We start from the raw sequence: 25,420 nt of genomic DNA, 5'->3' as shown, positions 1-25,420 counted from the left end.
AATTTCAAGAAGAAGGCAGGCATCAACCAAATCCTTCCCATAAAGAATGACAGTCTTGTGCTTTGGATAGTCCTCTAGAAGGTGAACTATAATAGGTGTGTTAAAGATGGATCATGACTTGCAGGGATGATGTTGGAATACTGGGGTACCTTAACTGCATTTACCTTGAAAGGAATTACTTCACCTGCCCACTGAACTTCAACTCATGAGATCCCACTGAACAGCTCACAGCCACTCTGAAGCAAAACAGTGTGAAGTATGAAATGAATAAAGTCCTAATAATTGCATGCTGCTTTTGCAAGAGCTTATGGTAGGGGCCTACGAATGAGGTTGCATGCTGAGACATATCAGTCCCCAGGAGACTGTGAGCAGATGTATTCTTAATGAGTCTGAGCTGATAAATTGACACTGCAGAGGGAATTGAGACAGACAGAAAGTAAATTCCCAGGAAAACTTATGTGGGTGGCACGTCCAAAAGAAGCTTCTCTGCTAGTTTCAAATGTTCTATATATTGGGGAAATGGCCAAGCAGTGACTTCGGACCATTTCATTAACTTTAGATTTAATCTGTTCTCAGAGCCTTTGCTTCTGGCCTTGACACCCTACCTGTCGAAGTCAGTCCACTAGCCAGCATAATCATCATGTCAGCCAAAAATGCCCTTCCATGCTAAGTGGTACAGGCAATATGAGCAGGGGGAAATGGGAAGAAATGTCATGTGGGACATGGAGAGCTAAAGTTAGTTGTAATAAAGCTGCAATCCTATATTCATTTATATACATGGGTAGCTCAACAGAAAGGTTGTTTTCTGAGTAAATACTGACTCCAGCTACAATTGCCCTGCATGTCCCATTGAAACCAATGGAACGCGTTCGTCTTCACCAACAAGTTCTATTGCAGTCACTGGAAGTAAGCCATAACTTTAACTTCCCAATCCAGCTAAAGTTAATTACTTATGGGCAATTTTACCTTATCTTCAGGCAAGTTATTTTGTAAGGAACCTCTTACAAGCATCCGTTGATTTCAACAAAACAGTTAAATGAGCTTACATCTCTCTCACTGAAATAAATATGCCTTAAGGGCGCTTAACTTTGACCAAAGGGGGCTTCCGTCAGGATGTACACCTAAATTTAAGCACATGCCTAATACTGGATGAGGTCTCCACTGAATTTTCATTCTTTTGTATCTGCAAATTATTCTCATATTTCCTGCAGGTATGTTCACCTTTACCTGCTTCAGAATCCTTTCAAATGTGGTAAGAAAACAAGAAGATGAGTGCAAATCAGAGCGTTTCTCTTCTGATCACTGGCAGTCCTTGGTTCCTTTGTAGCCACTAGAAAATTGTAAATTAGTGCATTAAAGTTATGTTTATGAATCAGAACTTACAGCTTCAAGGTGCTTTTTTACCATGCAGGCAGTTTCCCCAGTTCATACGTATTCTGTCGCTGTCTGTTTACAATTTGTTAAGACGTAGCACAGGTGTTTCTGGATACAGGCCTAATGCCATTCCCAGCCACACTGGTACCGAGAGAGTCTCTATAGAGGAGAAAATGCATCGCCTATTTTCTAGCCCAGGGGTAGGCAAAGTTTTTGTGGCTTGAGCCGGTTCACGGTCCCGCAGATGCCGTGGTGGGCCAGAGTGTGCACACACTATTTCCGGCGCTCCTTCCAGCGCGGAAGAGGCGTGTGCAGCTTCCCATTGGCTGCAGGAGCTTTCTGCAGCCAAAGGGAAGCCGCCCAGCGTCATGGAAGGCGGTCCCTGCTCTGCTCCGTGCCGATTTAGTGCGGCGCACGGGAGCCAACCGAGCAGGCAGCAGGGGTCCATGGGCCAGTTAAACGACCCCCATGGGCTGCTTGTGGTCCATGAGCCTTAGGTTGCCGACCCTTGTTCTAGCCAACTTCTTTCTGCCACCACTTGTCACCCCAACACCTCACTTTCTCTTCCTCTAACCACAGTCCTTGAAAACACTCATCCAATGGCCTCCTTGCATCTTATCTGGAGCTGTTTTTCACTCTAGCAGTCAGCTAGACCTCTCCAAAACTGGTTCTTACTAGTTTTGTGGTCAGGCAGTGTTACGATATTGAATCAATGCAGCCGCGATCTGCTGGTAGCTTGAAAGCAAAACATAATGGGAATGTTGGGACTGTTCCGTGGGAAACAGAGGGACAGTCAATTCACAGTGCAGAGGTCACTGGAATTAGCTCAGAGTGTAATATGAGCTGCACAGGAAGTACAGAAGGAGTTTGTCTCTCGACTGCTGGAGCTTGAAGAGAGCAGTCATGATTTTTGTAACGCTGCAAAGACAGAAATAAAGGAATGTAAATACGTTTCTGTCTATCTCTCTCCCCTGCCCGGGGGGGCAAGAAAGAGGGTGTGTGTTCTTCTCACGCTGAGAAGGATTGCCTATCGCGACCTCTGCCTGGATCCTGCTGGGGAATGCAGACAGGGAGGTCAACAGGAGATCAAGCCGGGTGCCTGGAGAGTGGCCAGTTTCTCCTGATAAAGGCTTGATTCCCAACAGGCAGCACCCTTACATATGTAAAATTGCTCAAACTGATAATAGGTTTTGAAGAATTTCTACCTCATCAGAAACAACAACAACAACCTTAGCTTTTGTGGGGGCAAAAAGTATAATTCAAGGTATGATCATTCAAATGATACCAGAGAGCTTCATGGCTAATGAGCAGTGATATTCATCTGATAAAGGTGCATGCATTGCCTGTTTGGTCATGTTGTGGGTATTTTCTTTGTCTAAAAACAAATGAAGGTTTTGTTAACTGGCATATTTCCTCAACTTCACATTTGGCTTCCTTGAATATCTGAGATAAGTACAGGGTTGTGGAGTGCTGCTTTAGAATGCATCCATTATTTTTTAAAGGATTGCCCTCTATTCCAGAATATCAGACCCACAAGGGACATTATGGGCCTTATTCCAGATTGCCACAACTCTAGTGAATCCATCAGTTTCACACAGCAGTCCTTATTTTGGGGGTTTAGAGTAGGGATGGTGGTGAAATTTGGTTCAGTTTGTATTTTAATGTACACTTTCTGAAACAATGCATGATGGCCTTCAAAATTTGCATTTCTCTGAATTTTGTAAAGCAGTTCTCCAACCCAAACTGTGTACAGAAATGCATATACATGGGGAATGTTTGCATGAAACTGCATATAGTAGTGAAAGTGACATATGAAAATGTATTTGCAGAAATGCTTCTATTAGGACAAATGCACACTAAAATACTGATATATTTCCATGAGGACCTTTTTTTTAACAAAATCACAAACTGATGCAGAAATATGGTGAAGTCAACACTGGGAAAAAGACAAATGGAGAGAAACCACGATTTACAGATTCGTCCATTGCTAGTTTAAATTTTCAAGTTATTTTCAAACAAGCAGTTAGTACCGATACACTGATTCTCTCCCCCAAAGTCTTATAAATTGTTATCTTAAGCTTTCACTGTCTATTCTTAACTTAGTGATGGATCAGCTTAATTCCTTTCCACGTTAAGTTTTGTGTGCATTCAGTCATAGTCTGTTATGTTCCAGGTTTTGAGGATTTTTCAAAATAATGCACTTTAATTGTATACATTTAGTACAACCATTGTTTACCCAAAGTACATGTTTTTATGTGCTTTTCAATGCATTTTCCCTTAAATTATGCATTTTGAATCCATATTTTCAATGAAGTGAGCATTTCTGTTTGGATTTCAAACAAAAACTGCACTGCAAAAATCAGAGAAGTGTGCAATCTGATCAAAAAGCTGCATTCAACCCACAGAATATGTCCAGGACTGGAAAATTTAGTTGGTTTGTATCAAAATCCAGACCAAACCAATTTCTCCTCCATTCCCAATCCCAGGTAGCAAGAATTCCCCACCCCGTAGTTCCAGAACTTTTACTGACATTGCCTTCTGAACTTGTGGAACAGAGGCGGGGAGAGAGAGAGACAGAAAGATGTTTTTTTTTTTGGTCTTTATTAGACAACTGGGTTTCCTGAGACAGCGTAATGGCAGAAGCTCTTTGTAATACTGGTGTAGACTAGAAACCCTACTATCATCACAATAGGCATAAAATGATAGTTTGCAGTATCTACGGATCATTATACCTTTTTAAATGCCGCAGGGCTGAAGTCATTCATGATGCCTGCATCACCTTTTCAAGGCATGTTGCTTTTTTCATTTTTGCTTTATATATTTTCAGAGACTGACACATACTGTGAGAGAACCAGAAGGTGTACATACTTTACAGCTTCACAAAAGAATACAAAATTGCCTTCCACTCACACCGTAGACGAATTTGAGGACAGGTGCCTTCTGAAATTTTAACTAGACTTATGCAATATCATGAGGGAAAGTTTCATCCCCTAGGATATCATGGTAGGCACCTTTCTGCCCCCTTGTGATTTGTCTTTTTTGCTTGGGCCCGGTTGATTAATTAAACAGCTTTGAACCCTGCATTCCTGAAGGAGCATCTCCACCTCCATCATTCAGCACAGACACTGAGGGCCAGCGCTAAGGGCCTTCTGGTGGTTCTCTCACTGCAAGAAGTGAGGCAGAGGGCCTTCTCAGCAGTTGTGCCCACCCTGCGGAACGCCCTCCCACCAGATGTCAAGGAATAAACAACCATCTGACTTTTATAAGATATCTGAAGGCAGCGTTGTATAGGGAAGTTTTTAATGTTTGGTGTCTTACTGTGTTTTAATCTTTGGAAACCGCCCAGGGTGGCTTGGACACCCCAGTCCGACGGGTGGCATATAAATATTATTCTTGTCATCATCATCATTATATTATGATGTGGTGGTCCAAGCTGGGTATTGCCCGTATAGCTCTGTCTCTGATTTTCTTCTCTAACATGTAGTAGCACTGGCATCAAGGTCCACAATTTCTAGGAATGATTCAAGGGAATAAATCCTCAGCTTTATTCCAGCACTAGGACCCAATTTCCCCCCCTTTAGCGCCTACAGTGGCTGGGATGAGAAGAGCAGCAAAGCATGGCTGCCGACTTAATCTGAGCCTCGGTGCCTTTCATTTTCAGGCACTGTTGGAACCCTCAGAATTCCTTTCCCACTATTACTGACTGACCGGCTTATTGAAAAGACATGACTATTCCCCACCCGCTTCATCGCAGTAGTGATCCCAGGGCAGGGTATAATAAAAGACAACGGGAATGACAATATCAGCCACAAATCAAAACAGAAGAACAGAACAACAACAAGAAACCAGCAGAAGCAATAACAGCAATACCACAACCAGGTCAACCATTGATATCCTCTAAAGGTCTGCTCAAATAAATGGATCTTCAGAGGACCCAGTTCACTGACAGCTGAAAATTCAAGGAATGGGTCTGGAGTTTCCCTGGGGAAGAAAGCCCTCTCCCACATCCATCCCTAGCTATAACCCTTTGTGCCAGCAACATGTGGTGCCAAGATGTCTTTGGGGGGTGATGTATTTGGCAAGCAGGGCATATCTGTGTGACTCTGCACCATTAACATCACATAAAATGCTATTTTAACTGCTGCAGCACAAGCCTGTTCTTGCACTGCTGCGGCTGACACAGCCATTATGAGATTGGCCTGTTCCAGTTAAAGCTCCCTGTGTCTTCCACAAATGACCCCTGGGCATTTAACGCTGCAAGTAAAGGTCACCCATTTGTATCCTTGGAGGGAAGTGGCTCTCCATAACATAAATGGTCTGTGATCCTCCCTCTTGTAATACACTTCCCTTGGTTGATTGTACTCACACAAGTCAATATTTTTTAGGATTTCTGCTCCTTTCTCTAGAAAAAAAAAACATTTCACAGACGGAGGGCTGGAGTTGAGATGCAAGGAAATCTGAGCATCTTCGTGGAAGACACAAAGCAATAGCTGCTTCCTATGAAATCTAATTTAAACCATTAATGTGGGTCCATAAAGCAAAGTCACATCATCGGATCCGAGTTATTTATGGCATTGGGATCTTACTGATTATGGCAATAAATAATACAGCGTGTATCACTGGGAAATAATGTAAAGTCAGTTAATCCACAGGAGAAGTGGAAGGCATTGGAACAATTCGCCTATTATTCTGGTGCAGCAATTTCATAACAGCAGCCTTCACACAATTGCGCTCTTCCAGGTAGCAGGCAATTTGGCTTCCCCCCACCCCCACCCCCCGCTTCCCTGGCTGCCTGCATCTTTTTTTCTTACAGCCCTAAGCAGCTTCTACTCATTTGTTAATATTGGGGCATGCAGGGGGAGAGATCCTATTCAGCTGCTGATTGTGCACATGGGCCCGGCCAGTTTGGCTCAATCAAACTGGCAGGATTACAGCTCCTTTCAATATTCCCACCATGGCGCCAGCAAGATTTCAGCTTAATCCTGGGAGGCATGAGGTCAGCCTCTTCAGCCATTTCCATGCTGACAGCAGTTTGCTTTGGCTTAAACACTGGCAAGCTGCCACACCCTCTCCGCCTGAACCCCGTTAAACCACTTTCATCGTGGCTCTGCTTGGAAAAGCACAACTGGTACTTTTGCTCTCTGTTCCTCTTTTATATCCCTACAAAGCGACAAAACCAGAATTGATGGCGGTGGGGAGCGTGCTTAACTGATCCAGTTGGCTCATAGAATCATTGCAGCAGGAGCTCCTATGGCCATTCTCTTGAAAAACAAAGATGAAACCTTTCTTAAGTATGCTATTTAAGGTTTCATGTTTGTTCACAGGCAATGCACCAGAGATGCATTTAAATATTGCCATTTTGTCCTAGAGGCTAACAGTTTTTCTTCCCTTTCACAGTTCAGCGCTTAGGACATTTCAGTCCATGCCAGAACTGTGATAGAATAATACATCCTCGGCGTTCCCAAATCTGGTGCCCTCCAAATCTTGTTGAGAACCAACTCCCATCAGTCCCAGCCAGCTAGACCAATGGTCAGGGATGATGGGAGCTGTAGTCTAAGACATCTGGAAGGTGCCAAGTTCGGGAAGGCTGCCTGGGGAGCATGGAGAAAATAAACAAAAGCACAATTTGTCAGGTTTCCATTGTGATGAGATAGTAAACAACATGGGTTCAATTATCCCTGGAACAGATCACATGACCTGAACTGTGTTGAGCCAAATCAATTCCTTGTAGGGCATCTTTGAACTAGGAGAAGGGCCATAGCATCGGCTTTGCATGCGGAAGGTCCTAGGCCCAACCCCAATATCTCCAGTTAGGGCTAGGAGAGACTTTTGCCTCAAACCCTGGAGAACACTGGCCAGTCAGTGTGTATGGCACAGAGCTTTTTGCATTATAGAAAGGATTGGGGCACTGACTGCAGATCCATGATAGTTTTGTTTACATGATCTGATATGCGAAGTTGGACACACCATTGGATTTGGTTTTTCGTTTTGTTTTTTTGCATGGGCCTGGAAATAGATCGAGAAGGTCTAATAGTCATGCTATAATCTTTAGCTCTTTCATTGTCCTTGGCAGCACAGAATCAGTGAGGCTGCTCCAAACTTTGTCATCAAAATGCCCCCAAAATGGGGATGGATTCCTCTAATGGGGCCCATGCAAGGACTTGTGCTATAGGGCTTTCCCCTTCCCTCTCCTTGCCCCATACAACCCCTGCACACATCCCAATTAGGTTGCAGGGGTTAGTCACACCCCCAGAACAGAACATGGAGGGCAAAAAGTGCTTGTACTGATAGAGTGATCACAGAAGCGCTACTTTGAATTCCTGGTATTCAGGCTTTGGTTTTTTTTAAATTAACAACAACAACAACAACAACAACAACACAGGTATATCAATTCTGAATTCTGATCTAAAAATTCTGTTACTGGATTCTGAAATCCAGGGTTCTCTCCCAGCACTTCCTGGCAATGTTGGGGACTGAAACTGGGATCCTTTGAATGCAAAGCAGATGCTGTATCCCTGAGCAACAACACTTCACCAGGCAACAACAAGAAAGGGGAGATGGAGCAGCAAAGCTAGGACATCCCAGGGCTCATCCATGGGCTTCCAACAGCGCCAACCCCACATGCCACAGATCTTCCTCTGCTTATTTTTTGGAAAACTTGTAGGAGATGAAGGAATAGAGGATTATATATCAGAGACACTTGTTTGTTTGTTTTTTCCTTCCTTCCTTCCTTCCTTCCTTCCTTAGCACTGAAACAGCGTTTTAGCTATCACAACCAGAGAAGGGCAGGAAACCATGGCTTGCCCAGGGCTGCCCCAGTGTGCTTCAGCTGAACAGCAAAATGAATGGAGGGTTCTCACATCCAAGCCCAAAGCTCCAGTCACTCGGCTACGCTGGGCTTTAAAGAGAACATTGTAGCAGTGATATTGTACTTCTTTGTGCCCAGTATTTATCAGCTGACACCCAACTGCGCTGCTGCTGAATGCTGAACATGGGCTGACTCTTATGCAAGGATGAGTCACCTTCCCCATAGCAATATTCTGCCACCTACTTGGCAGACATGGCTACAATCTGCTCTGCACTCCGTCTTGCTGGAGTCAAAGCTTGTGGAAAGCAGCCGTGCTTATTGACTGAAGCCTCTTAAGATGTGTGGCAAAGGTAAGATGAGTTTCTTCAACTTGGCTGCTGGGGTTTTACTTCCTGTTCAATGCCATGTTTCCATGGATGCTCTTCTAATGAGAGACTTCCTTCAGGGTACATTATTTACATACAAGATACATTGCCTCTTTTCTTCTCTCTCTTATGCCCTGAGAATCTTCTACTGCAAGAGTTTTGTGTTAAGGCTTTGCATTGAGGCAACATGAAAACAAGTCACAGAATGACAGAAATCAAACCAAAATTCTCATTAATATCACACAGTAATCACAGGGACTACAAGGGCCGACCTTTCTCTGCTTGGTGGCCCCTTTTTTATAGAATAGGACTAATGAACTAACATAGCATTTATTTATTATTGTGCCTCCATTTCTGCTTTCATGCTCCCACTGTGATGTCATCTCCCCCCTCCCCCAGTATAGTGTATGTTGATCCAGTTGTGGTGTTGCTTCACATAGGTAATTTTAATTTCTTTTCATCTGCTTTATGAAACGTGACAGCAAATGGTCTTAGACTGAAAGGCATGATATAAATGTAACTAAGGAAGCAAGGAAGCAAATAAATGAATAAATGAAATGATGGACAAAGTGAGCAAAAATAAAACTCACAATATAGGCACCAAGGTTTTGCTAAAGCGATCCTATACCCCCGCTGTCCTGTCAGGAAAAGCTGGGCAAGGGATCTGTACGTGCCTAGCTCTCTTTTCTTGTTCTTTAGAGCACCTGGCAGACAGTTGCTAGGATGGAAGTAATTAGTATTAAATTATCGCGACTGCCATTTTCACCTGTTCCACTTACAAATCCCTGGAACTTCAGTCTTGTTCAATTAGGCTCTCACACTGCCATCTCCCACAAACACCTTTCTTTCTCTGGAATTGATCCCTAACCCAGAAATGATTTTATTAATTTAAACACACACACACACACACACACACACACACACCCCTCTACAAATACAGTTACAGTGCCAATCCTTAACTAGAGGCGGAAGACACTATGCAGCTGAGGACCAAGCTACATATTAAGTGTCCCTTTGCATCATCTAGTGTGCAGATTTTCTATTTTATAAAAATACAAATCACATCAGCTGAGGGGTGAATGTCAGTTAATGGAATCATAAGAGATACAGAGAGGAGCAGTTAACTTTTTTCTCCTCCACTGCGGTCCTAGGAAAATTCATTTTCTGAAGCTGGTGCTTTTCTTAATTTGGAAGGAAATTACCCATTGGCACCAGTGGGGGATTCCCACTCCCCCCATGAAAATACTAGCTTTAAAAAACTGAACCCACAGCCACTGGATGCAATGATGCCTTTAAGATAATCTATAGTTGAATCCAGCTCTTCACCATCCACTTGTCATTAATCCCCTCCCAACCCTTGCTACTAAACAAAATGGGTATTTTCTATGTGCATGTGTGTAAAGAGAATAACTTCTCAGTCCTATTCATATCACCTCAGAAGTATGTCTTATTGAGTTCTATGAGATAACATTCACAGGACTGAGGGCTTAGCCACACCTTTTCTCAGCGCTTTCCAGGCATGACCCACACTTTAAAGCTCTGTATCTCAGCCCCCTCCCTTTTTTTTGCTCCACGATACGCCACTCTTTAAAGCTGAATCGGACCAAATGGTAATCCATTAAAAACCCAAATAGCCATTTGCTCCAATTCAGCTTTAAAGAGCGAGTTTTCGCAGGGGAAAGGGGGCGGGGGTTCAGACACAGAGCTTTAAAGTGCAAACCTGTGAATGGAAAGAGCAGGGCAAAAGGGACGTGTGGTTGTTCTTCATGCACACTGAGGAAGCTCTCAACAAATCACAGTATTTGGCCAAATGTGCCATAAGGCTGCGATGGCTAAAATGATGCTTTCAGCTCCTTGGAATGAAAGAAGGATAAAACAACAAATTTCTATACCATATTTGGTTGGTCTGGTTGGTGCATCTTGTGTGTTCCAAGTAATCTCACTCACATCATCTCCTACAAGCTCTCAAAATGTTAGGGAAATGGGTGCTGAATAAGCAGAGGGAGAGCAAGGGCATTGGAGTCTGACACTGTTGAAAGCCCATGTGCATACCCTTGAACCGCATATGAAGAAAATAGTATCTTTGGCTAGGCAAAGCAGTTCTGCCTTAGAAAGGCCAATAAGTAAAAGGAAGAAAAATCCTCTACTCTCAGTTCAATGGAAATGCATTGTGCTTTTAAGTGAACCATCTCACAAGAGGCAAATGATGCTCTATGGCTGTACAGGTTGATCATGTGTATCTGCTGCTCTAAAGCACCACAGGAGAACCTGCGCTTACAGAATGTGACATGTCAAAGCAATCTGCGTGGCAAATTTATGCAAACGTTCAACATGTGACCTTTATCTATAAAGCTCTGGCTTTAACCAGCATGTTGTCTCATGTATTATTTCAATGCAGAGCAGTAAAAATTCGAGATGTTTTGTTATTTTTGCCTCAAAATTCGCTTCCTCTCTCCTTCCTTGAAAACTTATTCTCTGGTTATTCTAATGAATCGGATCATCTCTGGGCTTGAAAAAGAAAGAAGCTGGGAAATCTTTAAGGCTATTTCAGGATCCAGAAGGTAGGGCAAACCAAAGCTATGCTCATTACTCAAAACTAAACCCCACTGAAGTCAATGGAGCTTACTCTAAAGCAAGTTTGTATAGAACTGAAAGTGTGATGCCACTTTGAACAGTCAAAGATGAGGATGCGGTACATGAATTGCAGTAAAAAGCATCAGAATGCTTGTGAGCCCATGCATGCAACTAAGAGGAACACATGACTGGTCACATGCTGAATCAAAATGACACTGAATGCCCTTCCAAATCTGGTGGTAGGGTTTGGTTGTCTGCAGATGCAGAACATGCTGTGGGATTTGCATAGGTGCTCAACAAAATCTACTGCAATTCCAGAGGAATCAGGCCAAGTGAGCTACACAGTCCCCGAGTCCTGTTTACAAATCCAGGCTCCAGGTATCTTGGGCATAAGGGAGCTATGAGGCCGCCAGGCTCTGAGCAAAACTAGATAAATGTTCCAGCCAATTTTGACAACAAAAGTTATGGAGTTGTCCATTTTGATTCAATAATGCACGTATATTTGGATTGCAAATCTGAAAAGCCACTTTTAGCTGCAGCCTTAGTTCCTATGGCTACCAGTGGCAATATCTGCTTTAGAACGCCTTTGATGTCCCTCCAATGGACATCAAAGTTCTTGTGTTCTGGTGGTTTCATGAGTGCTAAGAATTCACCACTGTCTACAAACCCAGCTTAAGAAACGCTCTTTGCAGGCTTTGCCTTGTTTCCTGAAGATTCACTGAGCCAGTTTTCAAACAGACCAAGGTAAGCGAGGCAAGTCAGTTCTCTTGCCATGACCTGCCCAGGTCTCTGCGTATTTATTTAGGTTTTTAGTACTGTAAGGTAGATAAGGTCAATGAACCTGACAGTTTGTTCAAGCTTTGTTTTTGTCTTTTCTACCACCCTAAATGTCATCTGCATCCCTCTCTCTCTCTGTGTGTGTGTCTGTGTGTGTGTGTTAAAGGCAAACAAACTGTATTGCAAACATTTATGTTCTAGGTCCTAGGAGTTTACAGTCAAACACAGTAAAACTCTGTTTCATCATTCATTATTATTTTTCATACACATATTAAACACTCACACATCCAAGCTTTCCCAGAACCTGGGTAAGAACTGTTTTTTGGGTCAAGCTGCTGTAGATGAAACAACAGCTTGACCCAGGTGGTACTTTTTGTTTCACAATATAGATCCATTTACTATCCATTTTCCTTTAACTTCATTCACCAAGCTTTTCCCCCCCCTGTATCTCCTCGCCCTACACAACTATGTATAAATTTTGATTTTTGCAGCACAGTTGACCTACAAAGATGAAAACAGCATGAGTCTGGAACATGAATTTGGCTTTATCTTTCTAGTTTCATTTCATTATGTTTTACCAATACTGTTTCTTATGTTCATTCCCTTTGTGAAGGGATTCAATGGGACACAGCCTTTGAGCTTTGTATGTAAGATCAATAGAGATCCACAGCAACAGAGTCATACACAACCAAATTGCATGAGGGAAGATGGGTTCAATCCCTCCTCCCTGGCACACCTCCCGCACTGACAAAATTCAATTGTGGGGGGGCGGACATAAAGGCAGGAGCCAATATTTAACTATTATCCCACTTCTGGTGCAGGGAGGTGAGGTAAACTCTTGGATAGGATTGCCCCATATACACATTTCTGCAAGCAATTCCCCCTACTATGATCATGCAATCTTCAATGTTGTTATCACCAATACATGCATTTTTATGCATGTGCCTCCTAAACTTTAGAGGTCTTTGTGGGGACTGCCACCTAAACGGGGAGACTAAAAGCCCCCTTTATGCATAATCCTTTGAATATAACTGTTAAAACATCAACATTTCGGCAGAATTCTGGTGATGCATCAGGGAGCTTTGCGCTGCATCTTGGGTACAATGCAGCTTGCAATGGTCACAGAGCAATCACGCCTATAGAAGCAATAAGGCTAAATTTGCTACACTAACCCTTTAAGAGGTGCAAAAACAATCCAAGTTTCTCCTATTCAGCTCTTTTCCTCATATCTTATCAGGATTTTTGTTTTGCATGTGAAGAGGCTGAGGAAAGAGATGGAGTAGATAGAGCAGGAGAAGCCAAGAGGTCTCACCACCTTTTGGCAGTGTTAAACTGTGTTGCACTCTCCAGAGTATGAGCTGGCGACTGAAATAAGGCCCAGTATTAACAACTGAAAGAGGAGCATCTTCTCTAACTAATCAACACATTCCTTTGTTTAAGAAAGCCGTGAATAACTGCACATTGCTGTTACAAGCCCAGGAATAGACTTTGAATGCACTTAACAAATGTCTGATATACAAATTACTCAGTTAATTGCACCATTTAATTGATATAGTTGAGCAATCCTTGCAGCCTTAGCTAAATTGAACTCATTTTCTCTGGTGTATAATGAATGCATATCATATTGGAAAACAAGGAGAAGATTAATATGCCATTGGAGAGGAAGAAAAAGCTGTGGAATGTTTGGTCATGTCCATTATTGCTATATTTGCCAATGAACATTTCTGAATGCGAAGCAGGTACATTATATGAGGCAAGGACAGTTCTATTAAAGAGTGTTGTTCAAGGCATTCCAATAATTTCTGTGTAGGTTTTCCTTTCTACAGGGTGCTGCATTCTTCCTGAAATGAATGGCTTGGGTTTGCATGGCACGAGTAGGAAACAGTCCAATGCCCAAATCTAAAAACAAACCACTACAACCTGACCTTTTGTAGACCAGAAGACCCAGAAGAGCTGCATGAAGCAGAGGGTGGGTGAAGAGAGCAAAGCTGGCTGCAGGCTGAAAGAAATGAACCAGCAAATAAAACCTCAGAGACCAATTGTGGAAGAAATAAGCTCGGAATGAAATGAATATAACAATTTGAAAGGCAGTGCTGCTGAGACCAGGTCAACTGATTTATATGAAATACAAACAAATTCAGACTTTCATAGGAAAAGACTCTGGTATTGACTGGGAGTTTCAAAGAGGTCTAAACAGATGCCTTACTTTACCATTCCTTTCGGAGCAGATTTTCAATTTATTTCCTTTTTGTTGTTGTTATTTATTTGTTTGCAACAGCTAAAGTATCTTAGAGAAGCTTAACTTGACCAGTGCCTACAGACTGGAAATATTGGGGCCATCTGAGTTTGCTGTGGTCATTTCAAATGTTTATGCAAAGAGACTGGCCCACAGCTTGCTTATATTTATTTTTAATTTGAAATTAATCCTCCTAAGTTACATGGAAAACTTAATATGCTCATTGAATTTCTTAGATCTCAGAATACCACCATCTGGAAATGGATGATTTCAACTGACATTATCATCGGGCATGTTTGACAGAAAGTGTAGTTCTTGCATCTTGAAATAATTTTGGACTGCAATCGTATTCACACTTACTAGGTAGCAAGTCTCATCAAACACAGTGGGACTTCTAAGTAGATAAATATACATAGGATTGCACAGATTATTGCTGTTTGGGGCATCAAGGTCAAGGTCAATGGTGGTTCAAGACAGGGCTAATAAGCGGAAATAATGATATAAAAAGGAAATGGTCAAAGCTGTAGCAATTCATGTCTTCATAATAATTCTTTACATAAAGAGCATTTAGTATGCTGCTTATTTTTCCCCACATATAACATTCACAATGCTGGCATAAACAGTGAATTGATCTGAGAAGCTGATCCAGTCTCTTAGAATGCAGAGATCACTATGGCACCTTTTCTTGAAGATTTTTTGTTTGAAGATCACCTGGGAATCTTTGCCAGTTCCTGTTACTTTCTCACTTGTCTACCTCAAATGCAGACCCATACTGGCCCACAACTACCTTCATGGCATGGTTGGTGACAGTCTGACAAGGTATTACCCCCTCCTTTTGCATGACTTCCCCACCCTCCCATCACCACTTCCTTCAACATCTAACCACTTGGTTTCCAGTGAATCTGATACACTGTCAATTCTACCACTGGCCCTTTCTAACATCTGTTGAAATTAAAGGTAGAGAAAACCATGTCAGTTTCAAAAGGCATGGTTTATGTGAACCAGCACTGATTAAAAATATATATCTGCTTTGAAGGAAAGGAAAAGAGCACACTGCTGGCAAAATTAATTAGTTCGCCCCTCCCACCCACACGCACACACACCAGCAGATGTCAATAAGGAGAGGGAAGCATTTCATGTTTACCTTGCCTTTTTCTTAACAGAGAGCAGGGAGGTGCAGGAAATGGCTATGACAAAGAGTCCATCATCGAAATGGGTATGACTCAAGGAATGTTAATCTGGGCCTAGGTCAGTGTGACCAATGAGCCACTTTCCTCCAGAAATGAGAGGTAAAATGTCTAGAGAAGCCATTCCCAATGGGTCACACAAATGGTGGACTAAAAATGCACTTCAGGTAATGTCATTTGCTCACAGGTGACCCAAAACACGCAGGAAGAATAAAATACCATTCTAATTATTCCTTTCTGTATCACCATCAACAATTTTAGAAAGCTGATACAGTGGTACCTTGGGTTAAGTACTTAATTCGTTCCGGTGGTCCATTCTTAACCTGAAACTGTTCTTAACCTTTAGCTAATGGGGCCTCCTGCTGCTGCCGCACTGCCAGAGCACAATTTCTATACTCATCCTGAAGCAAAGTTCTTAACCCGAGGTACTATTTCTGGGTTAGCAGAGTCTGTAACCTGAAGCATATGTAACCTGAAGCGTATGTAACCCGAGGTACCACTGTATAAGCACATTTAAACTTGCCCAGCAGCATGAGAGTGAGGCTCGAAAGCACTGTAAATGGTACATGTAAAATTGATCATCACACATCTTCCATGATTGCTCTCAATAAGAGATGAATATTGCCAATTGAGGCAGAATCCTGTGGTCTACCTCCTAGCGGAGCCTGGCTACCGGAGGCTTGTTACCCACAAAAGCTTCTGCACTATTTTCCTATTGTCTTTCGAGAACAATTTGAGGTGCTGTTTTTGACCTATAAAGTATATAATGTGGCTCTTCAGCTTTTAACAATTCTTTTTCAAACAGAGCCTATTGAAGACTTCACCCCAGGGAACACTATTAATCAATCAGTAAGGCTAGATTACATAAAGAGCTTTCTTTAAAAAATGGGAGGGGGAGACAGTCCCTGACTAATACTGGCGTTTATTTCAAAATCACTGTGCTCCAATCCAGAGAGGGGCATAGGGAAAAGTGCACAATGGGACTTTTTTGTTTTCTTTTTCCCCTGAAGTCAATCTTCCTTTCTGCACCTATCCTACACTGCAAAATGCTTTTTAGAAAAGCTGAGAAATGCTTAAAGCAGGTTGTGAAACTTGCCATATAGAAAAATGGTACTTTCTGGAGCAGGTCCACCAACTCAAAGATGAATAAGTGCACATTTTTGTTTCCTTTTACATGCACTCAGGTAGTTCTCTACCCTTTCTCCCATTTGACAGACAACCATTTACCCGAAAACCACATGATGAGATGCTCGCCTATAATTTCTGCCTACATGGTAAAGGAAACCTTAGAATTTCCTGGCATCCCCCGATTTCTGGTCAGTTCTAAGTGGTATAAGAGGATTCTCCACACCACCATGAGGGCAGATGTACAGATGACCAGTATTCCATAGATTAAACTGTCCAGCATTGTAATTTATCACTTAGTGAATTGTCCACTGTACTGAAGCTAAAAAAAAATGTAGTCTTGTGCTTCCCTTTTCCCCAGAGCAATTAGATGCCTGTGGAGAGCTGTAAATTATTGACTTCTCTTTTTTACACCCATTGAAATTATCCAATATATTTTGTGATTCTACAACATAGGAAGACAGCTTGTACCAAATTAAACCATAGGTTTATCTAATTCAGTATTGCCTATAATGTCTATCAACCACACTCCATGGTTTCAAACAGGAGTCTTCCCAGCCTCACTTGGAGAAGTCAAAGATTGAACTTAGGACTTTTTATATGTAGAACATCATATGTAGAACATATATAAGGGATACCCTGTGGATCAGGAAGTCATTGTGTTCCTAGCTTGCTCAGACCTACTGTGGAAACTTTGAGCTGTAATACTTGGATTAGCACCAGTCCACGACTTAAATGCATGCTATTATAGCTGGGCAACCAACTGCAAAGGAAGGCCTGGTTTCTACAGAACTATTTCATCTCCAGGTTAGATGATTGCAATGAATGGTATGTTAGATTGCAGCTAGACTGCTAACTGGGGCTGTGTAATGGAAACATATGGCGCTCCTCCATGGCTTCCAACACATTTCCTGGTACAACTCAAAGTGCTACTCCTGAAAAACTATGCATATGGCTTGGTTTCAGAACGCCTGAAGGATTGCCTGCTTCTACATCCAACCAAAACCATCTAAACAAACCTATTCTGAACACAGAAACCAGCAAAACAAAGAGAAGTGAAAGTTGTGAGGAAACAAAGTAATCACAAGTTCAGGTTTCTAGAATAGCTCCACATTTTTAAAAAATTTCAAGCAACACCTGTGCTAGAAGCACTCAGGGGTGCATCCATAGGTTTCCTTTTTCTGGTGGAAGGAATGGGACCTTTGGATGCAACTCTACAATGATGCTGCAAAAATTCTAAAACAAAAACAAAAACTTTGAAGACTGTAAATGACAAAAAATGAAGCATTTCCCCCATACAACGATCTCAAGACTCAGGCAGTAACTGTAATCAACAAAGGCAAGCCAGCTGTTGTCCAATATCACTGAAAACAGATTGTAAAATATTAGCATCACTGTGGTTAAAAGGTGGTTGCACTCGATGGTCCTCGGGGGTCCCTTCCAACTCTACAATTCTATGACTCTGTTATTCCATAATATCTGGACATCCACATATAGATCAGGGCAAACTTCTTCCAGCTAGGAAACAAAGACTGTAATCCTGTACCCACTTATATGGAAGTAAGCCACACAGAACTAAGTAAGATGTTAACTAATAGGACTTACCTCTGAGCAGACATGAATAAGACTGCATGGTGAGTTACAATTTTAGGAGAGTAATAGATATTGGGGACGGTCAGTTTTGCATGTACACTGAATCGCAAGGAGATTTGGGGCAAGTAAGAAGTGACATGATAGGTGTGTTGTGGGAGGGGGGGATTATTGGTTTGGTTCTTATTTTTATTGTGTATTTTATGTTTTATATTGTATTTTTATTATGTGAACCATCCTGAGTTCGAAGGATGAAGGGAAGTATAAAAATGAAAATAAATAAAATTTTAAATGTATGCGCAGCATGGGGAAAAAGAGGCTAGAGCTAAGATTTTTCTTTGTGTTTCTCGTTTTCATACTGGTTGCCCATTCAAAAGCGCAATGTCTTACATAAGAGCTTGCACAAACAGAGGGACTTCCTAGATTTCTCCACTAAATCCAAAGTAGCTTTTCAATGGGTTGAAAAGTACCTTGGATACAACCCAATGTTTTATTTTATTTGTTTTGTCAGCTGCTTTATTTTGTAAGTTGTACATGTGGGTTGATACAACTGTACCTTTCCTTTTCCTTTTAGAAAAAAAAATGTGGGTTGTTTTTTTTACCATTAGCCCTCCATGCTGCGTGAGGAAAACTGAAGGGAGTTTAAAAAGCATTTGTGATGTGGCACAGCAGACTGCCATTCAAAGGGGAAATCCCACTGGGCATGCACATGCCTGAAGGAGCTCTTTGTATCCCAGCCACTGCCTGGATGAAGAAACGTCCAGAGACATGTTCAGAACATTTCTCTCGGCGCCCAAAGCCATTTCACAGGTAACAGCCCTAGTTAACACTGGTGTAGGAATCCACATATCCAACCTTAATCAACGAGTCGAGTGACTGCAACAATTAAATAATGCATGCACAGCTTTCCCCATCCTGGTTGCCTTTGGACATTGCTGTACTGTCTATTCACGACCTGTAGTTTCTGGAAACAACTGAAGTCGTTTTTGTTTTGACAAACTTTTCCAGCTAGATGAAAAGGTCTCTCTGCCTTAGGTGTTTGTTTTCTGTTGTTTTAAAACCCATATTCCATTGTTTTTTATACAGTTCTAAACATTATTTCATCTTTTTTTCAGGGTATGTCTGTAAATCATCTTGGGCATATATGTGGAAGGAGATTAACAACAACAACAACAACAATAATGTCATCCCTAATGGCTAGCACTGGGGGTGGGTGCTGAAATTCAGCTACATCCAGACAGCACCAGGTTAGGGAAGGCTGACCTAGGGCCTTGGTTGGAGGATAAATAAATTAGATATTCTGCTACAGTGTGTACAGTGTCTCCAAGATGATTTTTCTTATGGAAGGGCATCATAAATTAAACAGCTTGGCACAGGGGGGAAATTCCAGACCAAGCAAACACTCCAGAGCGTGCCTAATTTTTCTCTTGAACAAAAACGTATAGCAAACAATAGATAGAAAAGAGGAGTTGCAAGAGATAACACTGTGCTAGAAAATTGTTTCTTTGAACATTACAAGCGTGTATCTTTGACAAATTGTTCCTCCCTCGGCCCATGCGCCCAAACAGGGGCAGTGCTGATTATGTTATTTCCAAGGCTTTTGTTTAGCCAAACCTATTTTCTAAACAAGCTTCTGCAGAAGATGCTGCCTGTGTTTTGAAATGCTTCCTGGTATATTGTTTTCCTTGCAAAGATGCAGAGTCCTTGATATGACGCTTTTCTCAAATGCATGTGAATGCAGAAGTTATCAACAAAGAACTTTAAGGAAAAGGAAAAGGAAAGCTCTACCTGAGCGTGAGCCAAGTCCCATTCTCCACTGTCTCTTTGTAACCTTATAGCGTAGGCATACAGTTGTTTGCCAGGTTCCCCCCATTCTACACAATACCTCTATTCATTACTCCCCAGTACGCCTCTTCATTATGAAATACTCTCAGCCCTACAGGGGCCACAGGCAGCTAGGGAAGTCTAATTCTGCAAGATTACTTGTCCATAACTTTGAATATTTAATTATACACAAAATAAGCAAGGAAAGTGATAATATACTGCCTGCTTTTCTACTCTAAGAATGTAGGATTTCAAGGCAGAGGAAGCCCAGATTTTATTTTCGGGGGCATGTCTTCATGATAGCTAGTTTTTTACTACTGTACAGCGCATGGATAAACAAGATGGAATTCTTCCAATAGTCTTTTCCTTGAAGCTTTAGCTTCATGCAGAAGGCTTCATAATTTCAGATTTGAGCTTCCCATGCTGTTGCTGTAGTAGTGGATTCCAACCCATGGTTTCACAATTGCCCAGGTCAACAATGCCATACTGTTTCTTGTACCTTTTTTTTCCTACTGCTGTGCACCATTGGTGCCTGCCAGCCACCATTTTGAGAATTCTTCTGTGTCTGGTGCATGCAAAGAGTAGGTTCCAAAATGGCCAGCTACCAAATTTAAGCCAATGGCAAGCAGAGGCACACCACAGCAGAAGAAATTAGTTTAGAGGACAGTAGTTGCAGTAAAGAGACAGGAAGGAAGGGACAGTGTGAAAGCAGCATTCTTTTCTTTGTTTGTCCGAATGCTGAACAACAAACACAGATATCAGGCACCCAAATAAAAATACTAAAATAAGTTGTTACCCAACTTATTTCTGCTCCTGTCCACCTTTGTTTTCACTGTCTAGCCTACTAGGTCTCTAGCTTAGTTAAAAATAATGTGTTTTAGCTTGGTTCTCTATCTGCCCACAAACGCTGGTTGGTGTGTTGTTTTTTTCAGAAGCCACAGTTCATTAAAAAAAAAAGAGGAAAACACTTGCCGGCCTTGGATCAGTAGAAGCTACGAATCCCCAAAAGTCAACCCTACAAAAGAACTGACAGTTCATTACAGGGCTGTATGTCATCAATGAAACTGCAGGAAAGATCATTCATCTTGTGCCACCATAGCAACTGTGAATGTGTGTGTGAGAGAGAAAGAAAGAGAGAGTGGGGTAGAGAGGAGAGGCAAGGGTGTGCTTAATGTCTGTTAACTTGGTTTCCATGACAAAGACACAACTTGTATAGGAAACCTATACTATGCCCATTCTTATCAATGGCCTAAAGCAGCAAATATTGTAGAACAGTCAGGTTGTCTGCACTGTATCATAGCAAAAAGCAGGCACAGTCATTTTACAAAAATTCAGAAAGCTTAAAGGGAGGGGGTATAGACATTTGCACATGCCCCTATACTAACTTAGTGCAAGGATGCTTCCATGAAGCCTAAAGACACGACAAAAATCACAGATGGGAGAAGAACGCATAAGAGCAAACACCACCTTCTTTCCTTTTCCTGCTTCATAAATCATCCTGTTTATGTAATGTGGCCAATAAAGCAAGACACAGTTAAGAAAACATTCTTTCTTTTTTTATTCCTATGAAATGGTAAAATGATTGATGTTATGTATGGAAGAGTGTATAAGGAAGACACAGCGTTGGGGGATGATTTACTGATGCCCACTGAAACGTGGGGTTTGGGCACTGTAAAATGTCAGGCATTCAAAGATATAAATGATTGAAATAATGGGGAAATGCCCTAAAAAAGAAAGGACTTGTATGTAGTAGGCGAGGTGGGGGCTGGGAAGGGCATAGCAACAGTGTGTCTCCAGTACAATCTCACACAGCACACTGGGAAAAAATAGCAGTGATTTAAGAGTAGCAATTTAGCTCCAAATATCTAAAGACAGAACAGAGCTCTTCACCTTCAACAGGCAAACGCTTATCTCCCTGCCTTGGCATTTGTAAGACAATGTATTAGGGCAATGCTAGAATAATAATTACTGAGTGACTGTAAGCAAGTCGTTTTTATAAGTGTTGTGGTTCTGTTGTCTCTCCTGCCTCTACCTTCCCCTTCACAAGATAAAAGAGCTGGATGTGTACTGTATGGCGAATATGTGCAGCATAAAAATGACTTAATTGAATTTGGATTTATGGATTCCCCGCCATGCACAAGTTTACTGAAAGGTATCTCATGTAATATGTCAGGAATCATTGGGGCTGTGATGATGTCAACTGTGCCAGCAATTTCTAAAGGGAGTTTCTGTAGGTCTGAGCATCAAAACATAAATGTCATTGGTTCTGCTTTGATAAAGTAGAGGCAGGTTGGAGAAAAAAGGGGGGAAAATACAATCCCGTCACATGTTTTCTGGGAAGATTATACATTTGACCCATTTGAAAGCCCATATAGGTCATTTGGGCAAACACAATCCTGACAACTGCCCTGAGATCTATGGCTGAAGGACAATATAAACATTTAATAAATAAATCCATAATAAAATTAAAATTGAACTGGTGGGACACCTAGGTCACTTAGGTAGTGTCTAGGAGGTCCCCGTCTTCTTCACTTGAGAAAGGAACAGCAAACACTTAAGCAATGGAGATGTACCTGGGGCCTAAAGCCTCTTACCTTGATTCAGAAGGGGTCTCAGCTGCCGCAGTTGCTGCTTCACTGGGAGAAAAGTTGTGTGGTACCCTCTTCTGTTCTGGCTCTCTATCCTCCTCCTCTGCAAAGAAACAGTGGACAATGAAACATTGCAGTGTATTAGCTTGTACATTACTCAGAAGTAAGCCCCACTTTACATCCATGGGAATTGCTCCCTGTTAAGTGTTTCTTCCTGCAGAGGCCTAGGGCAATTGGCTCCAGAATCTCTGGCAAAAATGATGAGCCTAGCATCAGTTTCCAGCCAGAAATTATGGGGCGAGTAGTCCCTGGTAGAAAAAAAAAGTTACTCTGTTGGGATGCTGGAAATACTCACTGTAGCCTCCTCCACTGGGTAAGTTCTTGGGTTTGGCTGAAGGGGAAGAGGGTTTTTTACAGAACCCAGTTGAGCAAAATAAAATAAATAATTCATAAAGACAGCATTTTGAAACCTGCAGCTCCAAACTTAAATGATAACAACACAGTACAGTAGTCTGTAATGTAAACATAAAAATGTTGTTTGCTTACATAACACTGCAGACTTGATTCAAGCAGAAAATGGCAGTCAAGTAAGTCAGGCAAAATAGACTTCTAGATTACAAAACACACATTTGAATATGGTGCCTGTGCTCAACAGAGCACAGACTACACCCTTTCTCCACAGCTGCAAGATGTAAAAGAGATGAGCTCTGGACAGGAAGGAAGTGGTAAGTTTTTTCCCTATTGTTCTCTTCCTGCCCTGTGCAAACAGAGGATGTGACCTCACCGAGTGCCCTCTAGGAATTTGCAGAGAACTCTTACGTCTCTTAACCCCTTTGTTCAGCTAGCAAACATGAAATCTTTATTTTGACTGGAGCATCATTGTACCAAATTAAATTCAAAGAAAACACACACATATTATCCCAAGCCTTTTCTTCAAGACATAGTTGCTTATTTTTCTTTTGTAAGTGTTTTCCCTCCCTGGGGACAAGGGTGCTGCTAGTGATTTTTATGATTGGCTAAGAAGAGGAGATGGACAGAAGCAACTAGGAAGCCTCTTTGTCACTGAGAATGTACTGTATTAATGTGATTGCGGGTGGCAGTAGGAAGATTGAACCTTGGGCTTTGGAGGCTGTTTATGACACGTAACGTGGATGGTGAAAAGTTGCTGTTTTCGTTCCCTGTGACATCATTTTGAGACTCATTGCTTGAGGCGCTCTGCTGTGCTCAGTGCTGAAAGGTTACCAAGCAGGGAGAGACATGGAGGAAAACAGAGTTGTTGCCTAGAGGCACCTGTGGAGCCATCAAATGATGGAAAGCAACTGAGATCTCAGGAATGCCTGCTCAGGAAAAGTGCTTCTGGTGATGGCAGTGACAGTTTCAGACTAAGAACCTGTAAATAAATCAGGACATATGGATAGCAGTGGACTACTGGGTTATTATTTTTTTCTGCGCTTCTGAATATGCCCTGCTATTTGCTAATATATAATAAATGGGACGCGGGTGGCACTGTGGTCTAAACTACTGAACCTAGGGCTTGCCATTCAGAAGGTCAGTGGTTCGAATCCCCGCAACGGGGTGAACTCCCGTTGCTCGTGTCGAAATGTCCAGAACCACAACAGCTCGATCCCTGCTCCTGCCCACCTAGCAGTTCAAAAGCACATCAAAGTGCAAGTAGATAAATAGGTACTTCTCCAGTGGGAAGGTAAATGGCATTTCCGTGCGCTGCTCTGGTTCGCCAGAAGCGGCTTAGTCATGCTGGCCACATGACCCGGAAGCTGTACACCGGCTCCTTCGGCCAGTAAAGCAAGATGAGCACCGCAACCCCAGAGTCGTCCACGACTGGACTTAACAGTCAGGGGTACCTTTACCTTTAATATATAATAAAAGCTGACCTCCTGATCCAGTCTGTTTTTAGTAGGCCATTGCCTTGCATCTCACAACATTGGTATTATTTATATGATATATGTCCTCCGTTTTGAACACCCATCTTGGCTGTGAACAAATTGTCTTTATACAGAAATGCTTCAACTGTGATTTTTACTTGAGGACAACAAATATACTTGTAGGTGTTTAATATAGGCCCCCAGCTCCTTGTAGCAGCATAAGAAAAAAGTAAGGCAGGGGAAGTAGCAAGTTGAAATATATATATATTTCATTCAAGTTCTTTCCTTAAAAACCACCAAATCAAGTTCTTGCTAGCCGCACCAGTGACAGCCTTGAAGGATATATATATATATGGCTCTGAATGTTTAATGCTCTTGAAGTACAGCAGAAAGGAGCTAGTTTCTGAGCAGGACCAGCAGGGAAATAGAAGTCTGCATTTTTTAAAATGCAGACATAAGTATTTCCTGGAATGTAGTTATGCTTTTTTTCATTGTATGGATCGAGACAACAGATCTCCATGTAATGGGGACAGCTAGGTGAAAAGTTTTAAAATTGTTGTCACATGATAAGCGCCTATCTATTTTCCCATATGCCTAAGCTCCCCGGCCTTGGCTGGGGAGGGCAGGGTATAAATAAAAATTATTATTATTATTATTATTATTATTATTACCCATCTCTCAGTCTTCATTTGTTGACTTTTTCTTTCTTCCTTTTCACCAACCGTTTAAAGTTTTAAACTATGTTTTGCATTGTTACCATACATGCTATGTTTGCAGCTTTGAATAAAAGCAAAGTTTTTTTTAAAAAGACCTGTTAAATAAATAAAATATATTACAAGTCTGTGGGCAGTGTTCGTCATTCCTAATTTTATGCAGCACCTAATTTTGGGATTCTGTTGTCACGTTATCTAAAAACACAAGAAGAGTCCTGCTGGACCCATACCAAAGGCCTATCTAGTCTCTATTCTCACATTCTCTTCCCACAGTAGCCAACCAGATGCCCATTGGATTGGAAGCTGACAAATAGGACACGAGCACAATAGCACTCTGCTTCCTGTAATCTTCATCAAGTGATGTTCTGGGGTGGAG

General features: G+C 41.9%; 1 long non-coding RNA gene across 5 annotated transcripts in view; it reads right to left on the bottom strand.

The window, feature by feature from the left end:
- LOC308478848 overlaps positions 1-23,900 on the bottom strand; it is a 102,291-nt gene extending 78,391 nt beyond the window's left edge. For 2 of the 5 annotated variants that reach the window (XR_013987325.1, XR_013987326.1), the window contains exons 1-2: positions 22,995-23,893; positions 22,455-22,551 (exon numbers count right to left, since the gene is read on the bottom strand). This is a non-coding gene — a long non-coding RNA (uncharacterized lncRNA). Of the gene's footprint in view, positions 1-22,454; positions 22,552-22,994 lie in introns of all 5 variants that reach the window. The other 3 variants (XR_013987324.1, XR_013987327.1, XR_013987328.1) reach the window with 3 other exon arrangements.
- Between the last annotated feature and the right edge of the window lie 1,520 nt (positions 23,901-25,420).

This window comes from Podarcis pityusensis (assembly GCF_964106645.2).
Source record: "Podarcis pityusensis genome assembly, chromosome: 6".
Lineage (NCBI taxonomy): Eukaryota > Metazoa > Chordata > Lepidosauria > Squamata > Lacertidae > Podarcis > Podarcis pityusensis.
This window is presented reverse-complemented; position numbering and strand designations above follow the sequence as displayed.